The following is a 20,105-nucleotide window of genomic DNA, read 5'->3' as shown; positions in this document are numbered from 1 at the left end:
ACAAGCAATTAAATTCCAAAATGCTATTAAGCATGGCATTTACCAGGAAAATATATTTTGCTTTGTGTGACTTCAGAAGAAAACAAATGGAGTCATGTTTAGTACAGGATGTAGTCTGGCAAATTTGTAGGCACAAGGGAATGATTATATTTAGTTTGGGTAAATGAGGGTTAAGACAGTGAAATGTAAAACCAGGACATCCCACATTATTAGAAGCCTGCAGCATTTCCTTGACATTAATTCTGATGATAACACAGAGATAGGTATGCTGACATTTACCAACAACTTAAAATATCAGAATTGTTAAACACTGATTATGGATTTGAAAACAAAATTATAAAGATAAAAATAAGACAATGACCCATAATCCTGCTGATCTGTTAAAGGCAACATATATACACTGAAGAAATACAAAATAGAAAGTTACAAGGAAAATGTCTATTTTTCCTGTTGCTTTCATATTGTTTTCCTCAATATAACCCTTGTTGATAATCTCTATGCATCCTTTGAAAATGTGATATTTCAACAAGATACCGGTACACCTACTAGAAGAACATTCTAATAAACTTATTAGAAGAGCTTTAAAATGTTGTATAATTCTAAATGTTGGTGGTTACAGAGAAACCGTAACTCTTGTACACTGCTGGTCAGAATATAAAATGGTATGGCTACTCTGGAATGTTGTTTGGTGTCTCTTTAAAAAGTTAAACATTAACTATATGAACTGGAAATCACATCCTTGGGCATTTAATCCAGAGAAATGAAAATTTCTATTAACATACACCAAAAAATTAAATAAAATAAAAAGCTGTATGTAAATGTTCATGGAAGCTTTATTTATAAAAGCAAAAACTGAAAACAACCCAAACGTCCTTTAGTGGATGGTTAAACAAATTCTAGCACATTCATATAATGAACATATTCATCGATGAAAAAGGACAAACTACTTATATATGAAAACAAACTGTTCTTAAGGGCATTATGCTTAGGGGAAAAATCAGTCTCAAAAGTAATTCCATTTGAATAACACCTTAAAAATGATAAAATTCTAGGCTAACAGGAGTTGTTGGTTGTTAGTGGTTGTTAGAGTGGGTGGAATATAGAAGGATAGCAGAAAGGAGTTCCTTGGAGCTGATGGAACGCTTGATTGTGGTGGTAGCTACAGAACTCTATATATGGAAAAAAAAAAAGTACAGAATCACACACACAGAGGAATGTATGTGAAACAGTGAAAACTCAGTAAGATCTGTAGTATTGCACCAAAGTCAGTTTTGCAGTTTTGATAAAGTACTGTGCTTATACAAGTTATTATCTTTGAGGGATGCAAGATGAAATATAGGCAGCTATTTCTACACTATTTTTTGCAGCCTTTTGTGAGTCTATGATGATTTCAACATAAAAATGTGTTGTTGTTGTTTTTTTATAAAGTTACAGATATACCAGCTGTAAAATTAGGATACTTTTGGCTACAAGTAGTTCAGTTGAATTCAGTCACTCAGTCATGTCTGATTCTTCACGACCCCATGTACCACAGCATGCCAGGCCTCCCTGTCCATCACCAACTCCCAGAGTCCACCCAAATACATGTCCATTGAGTCAGTGATGCCATCCAACCATCTCATCCTCTATCATCCCCTTCTCCTCCTGCCTTCAATCTTTTCCAGCATCAGGGTCTTTTCCAATGAGTCAGCTCTTCGTATCAGGTGACCAAACTATTGGAGTTTCAGCTTCATCATCAGTCTTTCCAACGAACACCCAGGACTGATCTCTTCTAGGATGGACTGGTTGGATCTCCTTGCAGTCCAGGAGACTTTCAAGAGTCTTCTCCAACACCACAGTTCAAAAGCATCAATTCTTTGGTGCTCAGCTTTCTTTATAGTCCAACACTCACATCCATACATGACTACTGGAAAAACCATAGCCTTGACTAGGCGGACCTTTTTTGGTAATGTCTCTGCTTTTTAATATGCTGTCTAGGTTGGTCATAACTTTCTTTCCAAAGAGTAAGTGTCTTTTAATTTCATGGCCGCAGTCACCATCTGCTGTGACTTTGGAGCCCCCCAAAATAAAGTCAGCCACTGTTTCCACTGTTTCCCCATCTATTTGCCATGAAGTGATGGGACTGGATGCCATGATCTTAGTTTTCTGAATGTTGAGCTTTAAGCCAACTTTCTCACTCTCCTCTTTCACCCTCATCTAGAGGCTCTTTATTTCTTCTTCACTTTCTGCTATAAGGGTGGTGCTACAAGTAGTAGAAAATTCTAATTCAATTGGCTTAAAAAATAGAAGTATATCTTACTATCTAATCCAACAAGAAATATGGAGATAGGTTAGCTCTGGGACTAAGTAATTAAGCGTTCATCAAAATCATCAAGAATGCAAGATGTTTCTATAGTTCTGCTCTGTCATCATTAGCAAATAAATGTGGTCCTTAGGCTAGCTTATATCATATGCCCCAAGATGGCTATCAAAGTTAAAAGTTATCACATCCAGTAGTAGAGGCACCATTTCCTATTAGTATCTCTTTTATTAATAATCATAGAGGTAAACATTTTCCAGAAGCCCTTCTGATAGCTCTTGTTCATGTCTCATTTACAGGGTCACATGCCAACTCCTAAAGCAAATGCTGGGGCTAGGGGAGATGGAGGGGGTGTCAGGGTGGGGGAGAGGGAAAGCAGAAATGGAACCACCATGATTGACGTAGACCAAGCATGATCAACTCCAGAGGTTTCAAAAGAATGGATGGCTGTAAGTAAGAGTTAAATCAATGCACACACAGACAGCAGGATATCATACAGCCACAAAAATGAACTAGATATTTATGGGCTGATAAAAAATCCTCAAAATATAAACGGAAAAACAAATTACAGAAGCATATATATAACATAATGCTTATTGGGAAAATTTTTCAAAAGGATAACAAGCAATATTCATGTTATGAACTGAATGTTTGAGTCCCCTCAAAACTCACATTGAAATTCTAAGCCCCAAGGTGTTGGTATTAGAGGATAAGGAGTCTGGGAGGTAATTAGGTCATGAAGGTAGTACCCAACCATACATATGCCAGAAACAGACCCACCCTACACACTGGATCTGCTGGTGCTTTCCTCTTAGACTTCCCAGCTTCCAGAAATGTGGGAAATAAATGTTTATTGTTTAAGCTTCTAGTCTACTGTATTTTTTTTTAATTAAGATATTTTATTATTAATATCAATGAACAGATTTCAAGGCTGGCTTGATTCTTATCCTATATTTTCTTGTAGTGGTCAAAGGCTACAGTAGTCTACTGTATTTTTATTAAAGCAGCTCAAACTGACTAAAACAGTATATTCTAATTCCTTGTTTTTCATCATTTCCTTTAGAATCTCTATTTTATTTAAAAAAATACACATTTATTTGATGAATAGGGCAAGTTCCTATTACTTCACTAGTACCAAACATACATTTTTGCGAATTTAATAGATTTTAAAAGGGCTGTCACTATTGTTTAGACATATTTTTTAACAAGTGAGATTAAACATCTCTTCATATTCTTTTGACATTTGGCTTTATTTTCTTTATTTTCAATCAAGCTGTGTTTCTTTTACTTACTCAATTATACAAATCTTTATACACCCAAGGAAATTACCTTTTAATCTGTCACTACAGTTACAAATATTTTCCATCTTTGTTATTTTGTTTTACATTGTTGATAATATACTTGACTATGCAGAACTTTCTAATTTTCATATAATAAAATTTGTCAAATTCTCCCTTTTTAGCTTTTATAACCTGCTTTGAAAGGCTTTTTTCTGTAACATTATAAATAAATCCACCCAGTTGTCTTGTAGAACTTTCTCAGTGGTATAAATGTTCTATATCTGCACTATTCAATATGGTAGCCACCTAGCCCCAAGGGGCTGAGTACTTGAAATGCAGTTAGTAAAACACAGGAGTTGAATTTTCAATTTTATTTAATTTTAATGTAAATAGTTACAAGTGATGATGGCTACTACATTGGATAGTGCAATTATAAAATCTTCATTTTTACTTTCTAAAATATCCAAATGTTTGTGCCATTAGGATTCTATTTGGATAACAGAGTGGATAATCAGGATTTAAATCAGTGGCTTCTGTCTTATATTAAGAATACATATTTAAGATTTGAATGAAAGTTGTGGAAAGCATCCCCCACAAAATAAATATGTAGAGATAGAGACAGACTTCTGCATCTTATATTTCAGTGGTATGAAATAAACAATACTCAAGTACATTATAAATCGAGATAACTTCTGATGATGATAAAAATCAAGAAAGAAATGAGCCAGAGTTATGAGATAGAGGCTGACTGTATGAGAGGGAGGGTGGGAGACACTTCTTCACCGACAACAGAAAGGCCAGGCCCTTCGAGGGAGGGGACATTTGAGCTGGAAACTCAATGATGAGTAGGAGCCAGCAATCCGAAGAGCTGGATAAAGAGCATACTAAGCTGAAGAACAACACAGGCAAAAGCTTGAATACAGGAGTAAGTTTCATTCCTTGGAGGTCAGATTAGACAACTGGTATAGTCAGAGCCTAGTGACTGAGGGAAGAGTGAGATGGCAAGAGATGAGCAGGCTCGGGGATCACGTTATATCTCTGCTCAATTGTAAAACTAAAACTTGAACAAGCTCAGTAAGTAGACCAGATTCACACATGGGTGACGTGGCCGAGTCTAGACTCTAGTTACTCCAGAGTCCCTACTTTCAACCACGGCAGTGCTCATCCGTGGTGTTCTTTGCATTCCAGTCTGTTTCTCTATGACTTAAATAACGCCACCTGATACAACCCTTATTTTTTCCTCTAGTCTCATTTCTTGCTGCTGCTGCTAAGTCACTTCAGTCGTGTCTGACTCTGTGCAACCCCATAGGTGGCAGCCCACCAGGCTCCCCCATCCCTGGGATTCTCCAGGCAAGAGTACTGGAGTGGGTTGCCATGTCCTTCTCCATCATTTCTTGCTACCAATATTCTATTATCCCAAACTACTGGTGTGTCCTCAGAGAAGTCATCCTGGCTCTGTTCTAATGGTTCTTTATGCCTGTAAAGCCCTCTCTTCCCATTTATGCCTCATAAACAGTTACTCATCTCAATTGTATTCTAATCCTACGATCTTCCTGAACTTCTGCCTGTCCTGCTGCTCCTGCAGGTACACTGACCACTCCCTGAATAGCCCATGATAGGCTGTACACACTGCTGTGGAGCTACTTATGACATTTGATGGCATGTTTTGTTAATATTTTGTCACTTCCAACTAAGTCTCCTTAATACCACAGATCATGTCTTACCCATCTTAGCACATGGTCTGATACACACATCTTTATGAATGAATGACTAAATCAATGAGTCAGTTTCCCCAGAAGGACACACTTTGCATTCTGTCCCCTGTTATGAACCAAAACAAGCACACTATGTTTCTCAGCTGATAAGGCCAATAAAGGCTCTACTTGTCTGGAAGTGTGGAGCTGAGGTTTGACTGGTGCTTCAGCCTCACTGCTGACTTCCTAATATATTAAGATAATGCTTTCAAGCTTTCCATACAGTCAAATTAAGTCCTTTAATAAGGAGCCTATCATTTTTATCTTTCTCTTGAGTTCTTAGTTAATAATTATTCAATTCTTTACTCAGCATATTCTGGAAAGCCTAGTCTATTATTGTCAAAACCTACACAGACTTAATGCTTTGTATTCATGCTGTGTTAAACATTCAGGAAGCTCAGAAAATTATATAATGAACATGATTCTCAAGGTATCATTTGAGTATCTAAAACTAAAAGTCACTCTCTCATTAAAGAGGGACTTAAATAGCTTTGCCTTGAATGAGTCAGTAGCTTGGTATGATCCAAGTTTCATTTTCTATGTCATGACTTAGTTTAATTTAACACTGAGTAAGCTGAGAAAATATAAAGTGATTTTTTTCAAGAACAATGCTTTGATCATTTAGATCTCTATGTGGCTTACATCTATAGTCATTATGGAGAGAAACCAAGAAACAGAATTGAAGCAATGTCATACTCATTGGAGAATTACTGGTTATCTAATGTGTGTGAACAAAGTGACCTTGTCAGATAGCAAATGAAACATCAAGTACTGTGGAATTTTAAAGTGATATAATGAAGTATCAGAGCCAAGGCCTACCTTAGACCAGATGATTTAGAAAAAACATTTATTGTCACTACCTAGGACCTTCCTTTCAATGTCTAATCTACTTGTAAGAGTACAGTAAAATTTCTGATAATGCCATCTGGTTGGGAAGTGTAATACCACCATGATAATTTGTTTTAATTAAAGCACTCCAACATGGGTGGGATATTAACAGCTGACATGTGGAGGAAAGCAATAGGACCTGCCAAAGAGTCTAACCATGCTTTTGGTGGAACAATTCATACAATTGAATATTTTGCCAAGAATATAAAAGTTTCAACTTTTACTTCCAGTATAGCTATGCAATACATCCTGAATCTTATCTTTGCAGACAACACTACGAACTTGGGACAAAAACAACATAAAGCAAATAAGAAATGGTTCTGCCACCACAGGATGACTAAAAGAAGACTGAGTCTGGAGGAAAGTCACTTGGAGGAAGGGACCAGCAGTGTGAGTTGCTCATTTCTAGAGCTTTTAGCCTGAGAGCCATTCGTTGTCAGAAACATGTCATTCTCTACTCATATGTTTCTCTTGCTCAAAATACACAATATCCTGTACGATACTTTATATCCTATATGATGAACTCAAAACTTTCAAAAAATATCATCCAAAGCCCTTCATGAAAATGTATGAATTTAAAAATTTATATCATTTCATTTGCCAGGTTTTCTAAGTTTCTGGACTCCTATTCAGGCCAACTCCGTCTCTTGGGCACTAGATCCTGTTTTCAATTGCCAGCTCAAAAACATGATTCCTGGGGTTGTTCCCTTTCTTGTCTGCCTCCTTCCATTTTTCCTCTAAACCTTGTATCCCTTCAGCTACTGCTCCAGCTCTTGGATCCTTTTTATAATGTAAGTCCTTGAGAGAGTTGTCTGTAGTCTTTCTAGTTACTATCTCCTGAACCTCCTCCAATTGTGCTTTCTGCTTTCAGTCCCCCACTGAAACTGCTCCGGTTAAATCATGAATGACTTTTTAGTTGTTAAATCAAGCAATTGAATCACAGTCCCCAAACTACAATAACCACCAATAGCAGCTGCATATATGACCCCTGCTTTTTCCTTAAAACACCTTATTCTTGCCCTTTGGGATGCCATGGTGGCTCAGATGGTAAAGAATCCTCCTGCAATGCAGGAGATCCAGGTTCATTCCCTGGGTTGGGAAGATCCCCTGGAGAAGAACACGCCAGTATTCTTGCCTGGAGAATCCCATGAACAGAGGAGTCTGAGAGGGTACAATCCTTGGGGTCACAAAGAGTCAGACATGACTGAGCAACTAAAACTGTTTCATTGTGGGATGCCGTGTTCTCCAAGATCTCCTTTCCCTCAATAGCTATTCCTTCTCTCTCTCCTTTACTGGATTCTTCTTACCTTCTGAGTCTAAAGGTTGGAGTCTTTGAGAATAATTTCTCAGAAACATGCTCTTTCTACACTCCCTTCCTAGGTGATCACATCTAATCCTAATGTTTTGAATATAAACAATATATTTCAGTTCAGTTCAGTTCATTTCAGTCGCTCAGTCATGTCCAACTCTGCGACCCCATGAATTGCAGCACGCCAGGCCTCCCTGTCCATCACCAACTCCCGGAGTTCACTCAAACTAATGTCCATAGAGTCGGTGATGCCATCCAGCCATCTCATCCTCTGTTTCCCCTTCTTCTCCTGCCCCCAATCCCTCCCAGCATCAGAGTCTTTTCCAATGAGTCAGCTCTTTGCATGAGGTGGACAAAGTATTGGAGTTTCAGCTTTAGCATCATACCTTGCAAAGAACACCCAGGACTGATCTCCTTTAGGATGGACTGGTTGGATCTCCTTGCAGTCCAAAGGACTCTCAAGAGTATTCTCCAACACCACAGTTCAAAAGCATCGATTCTTCAGCGCTCAGCTTTCTTCGCAGTCCAACTCTCACATCCATACATGACCACAGGAAAAACCATAGCCTTGACTAGGCAGACCTTTGTTGGCAAAGTAATGTCTCTGCTTTTCAATGTGCTATCTAGCTTGGTCATAACTTTCCTTCCAAGGAGTAAGCATCTTTTAATTTCATGGCTGCAATCACCATTTGCAGTGATTCGGGAGCCCCCAAAAGTAAAGTCTGACACTTTCCACTGTTTCTCCATCTATTTCCCATGAAGTGATGGGACCAGATGCCATGATCTTTGTTTTCTGAATGTTGAGCTTTAAGCCAACTTTTTCATTCTCCTCTTTCACTTTCATCAAGAGGCTTTTTAGTTCCTCTTCACTTGCTGCCATAAGGATGGTATCATCTGCATATTTGAGGTTATTGATATTTCTCCTGGCAATCTTGATTCCAGCTTGTGCTTCTTCCAACCCAGTGTTTCTCATGATGTACTCTGCATATAAGTTAAATAAGCAGGGTGACAATATACAGCCTTGACGTACTCCTTTTCCTATTTGGAACCAGTCTGTTGCTCCATGTCCGGTTCTAACTGTTGCCTCCTGATCTGCATATAGGTTTCTCAAGAGGTAGGTCAGGTGGTCTGGTATTCCCATCTCTTTCAGAACTTTCCAGTTTATTGTGATCCACAAAGCTAAAGGCTTTGGCATAATCAATAAAGCAGAAATAGATGTTTTTCTGGAACTCTCTTGCTTTTTTGATGATCCAACTGATGCTGGCAATTTGATCTCTGTTTCCTCTGTCTTTTCCAAAACCAGCTTGAACATTTGGAATTTCACAGTTCACGTACTGCTGAAGCCTGGCTTGGAGAATTTTGAGCATTACTCTACTAGCGTGTGAGATGAGTGAAACTGTGTGGTAGTTTGAACATTTTTTTGCATTGCCTTTCTTTGGGATTGGAATGAAAACTGATATTCTGGAGTCTTTAGGATTTTTTATGTAGAGGATCATGTCATCTGCAAACAGTGAGAGTTTTACTTCTTATTTTCCAATTTGAATTCCTTTTATTTCCTTTTCTGCTCTGATTGCTGTGGCCAAAACTTCCAAAACTATGTTGAATAGTAATGGTGAAAGCAGGCACCCTTGTCTTGTTCCTGACTTTAAGGGAAATGCTTTCAATTTTTCACCATTGAGAATAATATTTGCTGTGGGTTTGTCATATATAGCTTTTATTCTGTTGAGGTATATTCCTTCTATGCCTGCTTTCTGGAGAGTGTTTTTATCATAAATGGATGTTTAATTTTGTCCAAGGTTTTCTCTGCTTCTATTGAGATAATCATATGGCTTTTATTTTTCAATTTGTTAATGTGGTGAATTACATTGATTGATTTGCAGATATTGAAGAATCCTTGCATCCCTGGGATAAGGCCCACTTTGTCATGGTGTATGATCTTTTACACCATCATGGTGTATGATATTAAAAAGATCATATTGATAGAATTTTATTAAGGATTTTTGCATCTATGTTCATCAGTGATATTGGCCTGTAGTTTTCTTTTCTTGTGGTATCTTTGTCAGGTTTTGGTATTAGGGTGATGGTGGCCTCATAGAATGAGATTGGAAGTTTACCTTCCTTTGCAATTTTCTGGAAGAGTTTGAGTAGGATAGGTGTTAGCTCTTCTCTAAAATTTTGGTAGAATTCAGCCATGAAGCCGTCTGGACCTGGGCTTTTGTTTGCTGGAAGATTTCTGATTACAGTTTCAATTTCCGTGCTTGTGATGGGTCTGTTAAGATTTTCTATTTCTTCCTGGTTCAGTTTTGGAAAGTTGTACTTTTCTAAGAATTTGTCCATTTCTTCCATGTGGTCCATTTTATTGGCATATAATTGCTGAAATTAGTCTCTTATGATCCTTTGTATTTCTATGTTGTCTGTTGTGATCTCTCCATTTTCATTTCTAATTTTATTGGTTTGATTTTTCTCTCTCTGCTTCTTGATGAGCCTGGCTAATGGTTTGTCAATTGAAGAGACACGTGTACCCCAATGTTCATCACAGCACTGTTCATAATAGCCAGGACATAGAAGCAACCTAGATGTCCATCAGCAGATGAATGGGTAAGAAAGCTGTGGTACATATACACAATGGAGTATTACACAGCCATTAAAAAGAATACATTTGAATCAGTTCTAACGAGGTGGATGAAACCGGAGCCGATTATACAGAGTGAAGTAAGCCAGAAAGAAAAACACCAATACAGTATACTAATACATACATATGGAATTTAGAAAGATGGTAATGATAACCCTGTATGTGAGACAGTAAAATGACACAGATGTATACCAGAGTCTTTTGGACTCTGTGGGAAAGGGAGAGGGTGGGATGACTGGGGAGGATGGCATTGAAATATGTATACTGTCATGTAAGAAACGAATCGCCAGTCTAGGTTCGATGCATGATACTGGATGCATGGGGCTGGTGTACTGGGATGACCCAGAGGGATGGTATGGGGAGGGAGGTGGGAGGAGGTTCAGGATGGGGAGCACATGTATACCTGTGGCGGATTCATGTTGATGTATGGCAAAACCAATACAATATTGTAAAGTAATAACCTCCAATTAAAATAAATAAATTTGTATTAAAAAAATAAAAGGTCATTGTGATACAGATAAAATAAAATAAAACAGGTTGAAAACAACAAAAAAAAGAAAACTGACCTTTTCCAGTTCTGTGACCACTGCTGAGTTTTCCAAATTTGTTGGCATATTCAGAGCAGCACTTTCACAGTGTCATCTTTCAGGATTTTAACTAGCTCAACTGGAATTTCATCACCTCCATTAGCTTTGTTAGTAGTGATGCTTTCTAAGGCCCACTTGACTTCACATTCCAGGACGTCTGGCCCTAGGTGATTGATCACACCATAGTGATTATCTTGGTCGTGAAGATCTTTTTTATACAGTTCTTCTATGTATTCTTGCCACCTCTTCTTAATATCTTCTGCTTCTGTTAGGTCCATACCATTTCTGTCCTTTATCGAGCCCATCTTTGCATGAAATGTACCTTTGGTATCTCTAATTTTCTTGAAGAGATCTCTAGTCTTTCCCATTGTGTTGTTTTCCTCTATTTCTTTGTATTGATTGCTGAGGAAGGCTTTCTTATCTCTTCTTGCTATTCTTTGGAACTCTGCATTCAGATGCATATATCTTTCCTTTTCTCCTTTGCTTTTCTCTTCTCTTCTTTCCACCTCCTCAGACAGGCATCACTATGAACAAAGCTAGTGAAGGTGATGGAATTCCAGTTGAGCTATTTCAAATCCTGAGAGATGATGCTGTGAAAGTGCTGCAGTCAATATGCCAGCAAATTTGGAAAAGTCAGCAGTGGCCACAGGACTGGACAAGATCACTTTTCATTCCAATCCCAAAGAAAGGCAATGCCAAAGAATGCTCAAACTACCACACAATTGCACTCATCTCACATGCTAGTAAAGGCCTCCCCAGACAGCAATTTTGCTTTTTTGCATTTCTTTTCCATGGGGGAAGGTCTTGATCCTTGTCTCCTGTACAACATCACAAACCTCTGTCCATAGCTCATCAGGCACTCTATCTATCAGACCTAGTCCCTTAAATCTATTTCTCACTTTCACTGTACAATAATAAGGGATTTGATTTAGGTCATACCCAAATGGTCTAGTGGTTTTCCCTACTGTCTTAAATTTAAGTCTAAATTTGGAAATAAGGAGCTCATGATCTGAGCCACAGTCAGCTCCTGGTCTTGTTTTTGCTGACTGTATAGAGCTTCTCCATCTTTGGCTGCAAAGAATATAATCAATCTGATTTCAGTGTTGACCATCTGGTGATATCCATGTGTAGAGTCTTCTCTTGTGTTGTTGGAAGAAGGTGTTTGCTATGACCAGTGTATTCTCTTGGCAAAACTCTATTAGCCTTTGCCCTGCTTCATTCCATATTCCAAGGCCAAATTTGCCTGTTACTCCAGGTATTTCTTGACTTCTTACTTTTGCATTCCAGTCCCCTATAATGAAAAGGACATCTTTTTTTGGGTGTTAGTTCTAAAAGATCTTGTAGGTCTTCACAGAACCATTCAACTTCAGCTTCTTCAGCATTACTGGTTGGAGCATAGACTTGGATTACTGTGATATTGAATGGTTTGCCTTGGAAACGAACAGAGATCATTCTGTCATTTTTGAGATTGCATCCAAGTACTGCATTTCAAACTCTTTTGTTGACCATGATGGCTACTCCATTTCTTCTAAGGGATTCCTGCTTGCAGTAATAGACGTAATGGTCATCTGAGTTAAATTCACCCATTCCAGTCCATTTTAGTTCGCTGATTCCTAGAATGTCAATATTCACTCTTGCCATCTCCTGTTTGACCACTTCCAATTTGCCTTGATTCATGGACCTAAACAGTATATTTAGTAATCATGAATTAATGTATCAAGCTCAATCTCTTCACTGAACCTTTATCTGTGATATCTAACTGCCTAGTCAACATTTCAACTTGGATATCCAATAGATGTCTCAGACTTTATATATCATAAACTGAATTCTTGATTCCAACCTCACACCCACCTTGCTGCCCAGCTTTTTTTTTTCCTGTGACCTTCTGCATCTCAATCAGTAACAACTTTGCCCCTTCCTGTTGGAGTCAGGTCCAACATCTTAGTATCATTTTTCATTCAACTCTTTTTCTCAAGCTTTTAAACCCAACGAATTAGCAAAATCTATTGGTTCTACCTTCAAAATACATCCCAACTATCACTTATCACTGCCACCCTAGTCTGAGCTATCCACAAATACCAGAGAAAAATAAGCTACAGTTCAATAAACACCTTCTACTATCACCAAAACAAAAGGGAAGTATTATCTGTGCTATAGCTGGTGTGCAGGAAATGGTGATGACACTTCCACAGCTATGATATTTTCCAGTGGTCATGTATTGATGTGAGAGTTGGACTATGAAGAAAGCTGAGCACCGAAGAATTGACACTTTTGAACTGTGGTGTTGGAGAAGACCCTTGAGAGTCCTTTGGACTGCAAGGAGATCCAACCAGTCCATCCTAAAGGAAATCAGTCCTGACTATTCATTGGAAGGACTGATGCTGAAGCTGAAACTCCAATACTTTGGCCACCTGATGCGAAGAACTGACTCATTGGAAAAGACTCTAATCCTGGGAAAGATTGAAGGCAGGAGAAGGGGATGACAGAGGATGAGATGGTTGGATGACATCACTGACTCTATGGATATGAATTTCAACAAGCTCTGAGAGTTGGTGATGGACAGGGAAGCCTGGTATGCTGCAGCCCATGGGGTTGCAGAGTCAGACATGACTGAGTGACAGAACTGAACTGCCACAGTGAACAGTGTGCTGCACTAGGAATCAAGAGAAGCAGGCATCTGCTCTGACAGATGCAAGTGACTCTGAGACCATCCACTTCATTTCATTTTGTTCATCTCCTTAGTATTGTGTTTATTCACTCAACCACACTGCATTCTGTTTATAATGCATAGGTCTCTTGTAAATACATGGTCTTCTACGAGCAGGGACCATTATTTCTAACTGATAAGACTGAAGTAGGTACTTTAAAAGTGTTTATTGGCATAGAAATTAGTTTTGAAGGTTTTAGTTGGGTTGAATTTGGTGTAGATAGTAAGAAAGTGAAATCAAGAAATATTTCAACAATCCAGATAGAGATGATAGGAACCAGTGCCTATGATACGAACCAATGCACATTGAATGGAGATAAAGGAGTTAACTGCTTAGCTAAGTTTCACTTAGAGGGACAAGAATTGGATGAATAATTTAGGTATAAGGTAGGATTCACTAATGACCTTAATGTTTCTAGCCTGGGAAAATATGTAGATGGGATTGTCATTAGCTAATGTAATGAAAGCAGAAGGATGAGGCTGAAAAAAATGTAGAGACTGAAAAACTAGTGAGATACATTTTAGGTATGTTTTACTGAAGTGTTTTTGCACATTGAGTTGAAAATGCTCAATAGTAATTTGCAAACCACGTGTGAAGCTGGGTCTGGGGCATGTTTGATGGGTGACTTCAGTAACGAACACTACCAGGGTGGATAAAACTGGCTAGAGAGTATGTAAAGAAAGAAGAAAGAACAATCCTAAATTCTGGAGACACAAGTCAAGAGGCAGATGGTGAAGTTGATATAGCAGAGTTAGAAAAACTATGCTCAGTGGACAAGAAGAAAACCAAAATAATATCAGAAGCCAATGGGAATAAATCTTCAAGATGAAGGGATTAGTTATTACCACAAAAGTCCACAAAGAAATGAGATAAGATGAGAACTGAAAGAAGACAATTGATGGTTTCCATTAGTCCTTTTGATCTAGTAGCCAAGATAAATCAAATAGCAAAACAGGGAATACAGGAGTAAAATTAAAACAGATGCACACTTTCCAGAAGTCCTGTGATGTCAGGAAGGAGAGACAGGACATTAAGGATCAAGGCAGGATTGGTACACATTTTCTTTTAAAATAGAGATTTGATTGTGTTTTTAGGGCCCAAAGAAGAAGGAATAATAATAGCTAAGATATTATAGAGGGGACAAAAAGAAAAATAAGCAAAATCTCAGAGAAGATGAAGCTCTAAAGTATAGAATGAGAAGATGACATAGAAGAGAAAAGATATACCATTCACACCTTCAAAAAATATATTTACTGAGCATCTATTATATGCTAGGCACTCTTCCAGACCCTTGGGATGTATATATGAAGAAAACAAACAAAGAAGCCTCCCTTACGGAATTTATATTCTAGAAAAATTGATGGGGGGGGGGGGATGTAATAGAACAAAGAACACAATAAATATATATTAAGGTTTGTTAGAAGGTGACAAATGCCGAGGAAAAAATACAGCATTTGGTGGGGTAGGTAAGGGAGACTGAGAGAGTCAAGATGGGAGATTGAGGTATACTTTTTTCATAGCGTTATAAAGTAGAGATTATTGAAAAAGTAAGACTTGAAGAAAATGAGGGGATTAGGCTGGTGTTATATGGGCAAAAGGAAAGGATGGGCACATACATAGATATATATGGAGGTTGAGAGGGAAAATTGCATTTTTAGTATCACAGAAATAAAGATAAATTAGCTAGCAAAAGAAAAATTATTGGTGAAATTTAGCTAAATGTTTTGGTAGGAAGAAACAGAAAAAAAAAAAGAATAACATATGGGCCTTTGTATCTGTGAGTTCATTGTCCATGGATTCAACCAGGTACAGACTGAAAAAAAACTTTTTTAATTCCAGGAAGTTCCAAAGAGTGAACTTGAATTTGTCCCATGCTGGTGATATTTACATAGCATTTACATTGTATCAGGGATTTAAGTAAACTAAAGATGATTTAAACTGTATGGGAAGATGCATCTGGCTTTGTGAAAACACTATGTTTTATATAAGGGACTCGTGCCTCTGCAAACTTCAGCATCTCTGGTGGTTCTGGAATCAATTCCCCATGGATCCTGAGGGCTGACTGCAATCTCCAGATGGCTCTCTGGGGAGCCACTCTGGTATCTCTGGTTAGTGTATTAAACATCTGTTAGCAGGGGAGTCAATCAAAGGTCACAGAAGCCCCACAATTACTAGAATCTGCTCCTGTCAGTCACACTACAGAGAATCTAAGCAGGTAGTTCCGTCTCATTATTACAAAACAGCCAAGCAAGGAATTTCACAGTTACTTCTCATACTTCTCTTTACTGATTCATTTGGTTAGTAATAATTTATTATTAAACTAAATTTACTCAGCATGCTCTTGCAGATAGTAAATAATGCCTCTAGACTCACATATGAAGCAAATTTAAATAAGATTACACACTATCTTTCAACTAAAAACAGCAACAACATCAAGGAAAAGCCAGTCTAGATGAGGAGGAAACTTCTGAGACTTAATAAAACCAAGAAAGAATGATTACACACCTTACGTCCAATTTTCTCACATGTTCTGTATTTTCAGGAACCAGGAGAGTATGGCTCCCAATTGAAAATGGTATAGTTCCAGCCACGGTGACGAACACTCAAAACTTCTCATGGTGAAGAGCCCCCTGAAAGATAAAACCTCAGATTTTCACAAAAACCACTGCAGAAGCTGAGGACTTTCCATGAACTCTGAAAGGTTATAGTGTAAGACTGAGAAAAGCTATTCTGATTTGCCACCTGTCTGAAAGCAGGTAGAAGGATATTGTGTTCCTCCTCCACCCACTGAGTCCCCACGTGAGACTCTAACTCAGGAAACAATTTTTAAATATAATCTGTCCGTTCTTGCTTGGTGTTCCCCCAAGTAAGCAGATCATGCCTCCCTTTCTCTGTAGTTTCTCTGCATCCATCAAGAGGCAATAAACCAAGCAGGCCTGTACTGACTGCAGCACAGTCTAATCTAGGATATACAGACCACACCGAGAGGTACTCTAGCTAGGCATAGAAATTCCCCAGCAGAAAAAAACCCTGGCAAGTGGTTTGCACTATAATTATAGTTTTTCATGGATCGCATCTGTTCAAAATGTCAGATTGCCAAAAAGAGGGAGCAGGGGAAGCTCCCACCTCAGTACAGCCAAGATGTGTTAGACAAACGTCTGCTGAACACTAGGAAGTTGCCTGGATGCTGTCCACCTCAATCTTGCCTCTAAACAGTAGACTTGACAGGGGGATTTGACCAATACCCAAGCTGACACTGAGAAAAGCCCAGGGAATTCCACACATCCAGTCCTTTGACAAAGAAAGTGTATAGATATTTCCTGCCTTGTTTCAATCAAAGTGAGAGAAAAGCTTTGGCCCTATGAGAATATTTGCAGAATAAGGAGAAAGGAACATTATCCTACACATTCAGAGTAATAGCAGATGAGTGAAATCACTTCTTACAAGAAATAAGTATTTTTGGAAAACATGTGTCCCTCAAGGACCCAAGAAGCAACTGTCTATATATAAAGAAAATCACAAGAAGTTAATGGCAAGGTAAAAATATAACAGGACAAGTTGCAAAGATATTAAATTAAGATTTAAAATGAGCCTAATGCATTGCAAAAGAGTATAAAGAAATGAAAATTTTAATTAGATCCCATTTGTTTATTTTTGCTTTTATTTCCAGAATTCTGGGAGGTGGATCATAGAGGATCCTGCTGTGATTTATGTCGGAGAGTGTTTTGCCTATGTTCTCTTCTAGGAGTTTTATAGTTTCTGATCTTACATTTAGATCTTTAATCCATTTTGAGTTTATTTTTGTGTGCGGTGTTAGGAAGTGATCTAGTTTCATTCTTTTACAAGTGGTTGACCAGTTTTCCCAGCACCACTTGTTAAAGAGATTGTCTTTACTCCATTGTATATTCTTGCCTCCTTTGTCAAAGATAAGGTGTCCATATGTGTGTGGATTTATCTCTGGGCTTCCTATTTTGTTCCATTGATCTATATGTCTGTCTTTGTGCCAGTACCATACTGTCTTGATGACTGTGGCTTTGTAGTAGAGCCTGAAGTCAGGCAAGTTGATTCCTCCAGTTCCATTCTTCTTTCTCAAGATTGCTTTGGCTATTCGAGGTTTTTTGTATTTCCATACAAGTTGTGAAATTATTTGTTCTAGTTCTGTGAAAAATGTGGCTGATAGCTTGATAGGGATTGCATTGAATTTGTAAATTGCTTTGGGTAGTATACTCATTTTCACTATATTGATTCTTCCGATCCATGAGCATGGTATATTTCTCCATCTATTAGTGTCCTCTTTGATTTCTTTCATCAGTGTTTTATAGTTTTCTATATATAGGTCTTTAGTTTCTTTAGGTAGATATATTCCTAAGTATTTTATTCTTTTCGTTGCAATGGTGAATGGAATTGTTTCCTTAATTTCTTTTTCTACTTTCTCATTATTCATGTATAGGAATGCAAGGGATTTCTGTGTGTTGATTTTATATCCTGCAACTTTACTATATTCATTGATTAGCTCTAGTAATTTTCTGGTGGAGTCTTTAGGGTTTTCCATGTAGAGGATCATGCCAATCAAAAAATGGGCCAAAGAACTAAATAGACATTTCTCCAAAGAAGACATACGGATGACTAACAAACACATGAAAAGATGCTCAACATCACTCATTATTAGAGAAATGCAAATCAAAACCACAATGAGGTACCACTTCACACCAGTCAGAATGTCTGCGATCCAAAAATCTACAAGCAATAAATTCTGGAGAGGGTGTGGAGAAAAGGGAACCCTCCTACACTGTTGGTGGGAATGCAAACTAGTACAGCCACTATGGAGAACAGTGTGGAGATTCCTTAAAAAATTGCAAATAGAACTACCTTATGACCCAGCAATCCCACTTCTGGGCATACACACCGAGGAAACCAGAATTGAAAGAGACACATGTACCCCAATGTTCATCGCAGCACTGTTTATAATAGCCAGGACATGGAAACAACCTAGATGTCCATCAGCAGATGAATGGATAAGAAAGCTGTGGTACATATACACAATGGAGTATTACTCAGCCATTAAAAAGAATTCATTTGAATCAGTTCTAATGAGATGGATGAAACTGGAGCCGATTATACAGAGTGAAGTAAGCCAGAAAGAAAAACACCAATACAGTATACTAACACATATATATGGAATTTAGGAAGATGGCAATGACGACCCTGTATGCAAGACAGGAAAAAGACACAGATGTGTATAACGGACTTTTGGACTCAGAGGGAGAGGGAGAGGGTGGGATGATTTGGGAGAATGGCATTCTAACATGTATACTATCATGTAAGAATCGAATCGCCAGTCTATGTCTGATGCAGGATACAGCATGCTTGGGGCTGGTGCATGGGGATGACCCAGAGAGATGTTATGGGGAGGGAGGTGAGAGGGGGTTCATGTTTGGGAACGCATGTAAGAACTAAAGATTTTAAAATTTAAAAAAATTAAAAATTAAAAAAAAAAGAAATGAAAATTTCACTAGATAAAGTTTAAAGGAAAGAAAGTTCAAAGGAAAGAAAAGCAGAAATGTTATATCAGAATTTAAAATCATAGATGTAGAAAAATATCTTGGGGAAATGAGTCCAAAACCCAAGAATAGCTTTTGGTGCAGCACTGAAACCAGAAACTTAACGGAAATCAGAGAGTAAAATCCAAATCACATATCTTATCTAAACTCTACCATTCCCCATATGCCCATATTTATAACTGTAGCCTCCAACACTAGGAAAGTAAAAGGGAAGCAACCTCATTCTCAAAGAATGATTTGGAGGGAAAGGGAAAACAGACTCAGACTAGGTGTGATGAACACTACAGAGAATTAACCCACATTATGTTAGAGTATAAGAAGATCTGGGCAGAACCACTGAAACATAAGCAAGAGGAAAAGCAGAGGGATGGCCCCTCTGCCAGTATTCTGAATACTGGATGGCTCACATCTGCCCTTCTCTCCAGCCCCTTTCCACACATCTCCCTCCTACACTAACACCCTGGAAGGCTGATGTTCACTACATTTATCTGCTGGCTTCCTACTGGAAGACACTTGCAAAAGGTTAGAAAAAAGGAGAGGAATGAGGCTGGGGAGTTTATTCTCTGTCATCTGACTTCATGTGACCATGGAGAAACCTGACCCTTTCTTAAAAGGACAGTTTCTATCAGGCAGCCTTCTCTGCAGCTGCCTTCCCTAAGCTCCAGGAGGTAAACCATCTCTTCACCCCTTTAGGCTTGAGGGTGGTAATGGTTCCCGGGTGTTGCTGGCCTAGGGATGCTGCTGATTTGGGCATCTTGGAAGCCTGCCAGTACCTTCGTAAAGTTTCTTTATTAAACTATCCTCAGTAATCCAGGTTTTCATGTACCATCTACTTCCTGCCAGGACCTTAACTGAAACATATTGTAATAAATAAAGTAAAACAAAGTAAGAGAAACAGCATGCAAAAGGGAGAGAAACAGCTCAGAATTGAAGAAAACATAATCTGTGTAACAAGATTCCTTATATATTTTTGCAAAGAATTGTTGAATTTAATTCAACTAATAAGAGCTAAAACAACAACAACAACAACAACAACAACAACAACAACAACAAACCAATGGAGTAAAGAATAAAATTTAAAAGGGGA

Source organism: Ovis canadensis, chromosome 7, assembly GCF_042477335.2.
Source record: "Ovis canadensis isolate MfBH-ARS-UI-01 breed Bighorn chromosome 7, ARS-UI_OviCan_v2, whole genome shotgun sequence".
Classification (NCBI taxonomy): Eukaryota; Metazoa; Chordata; class Mammalia; order Artiodactyla; family Bovidae; genus Ovis; species Ovis canadensis.
The sequence above is the reverse complement of the archived record's forward strand: the minus strand, read 5'-3'. Positions refer to the sequence as shown.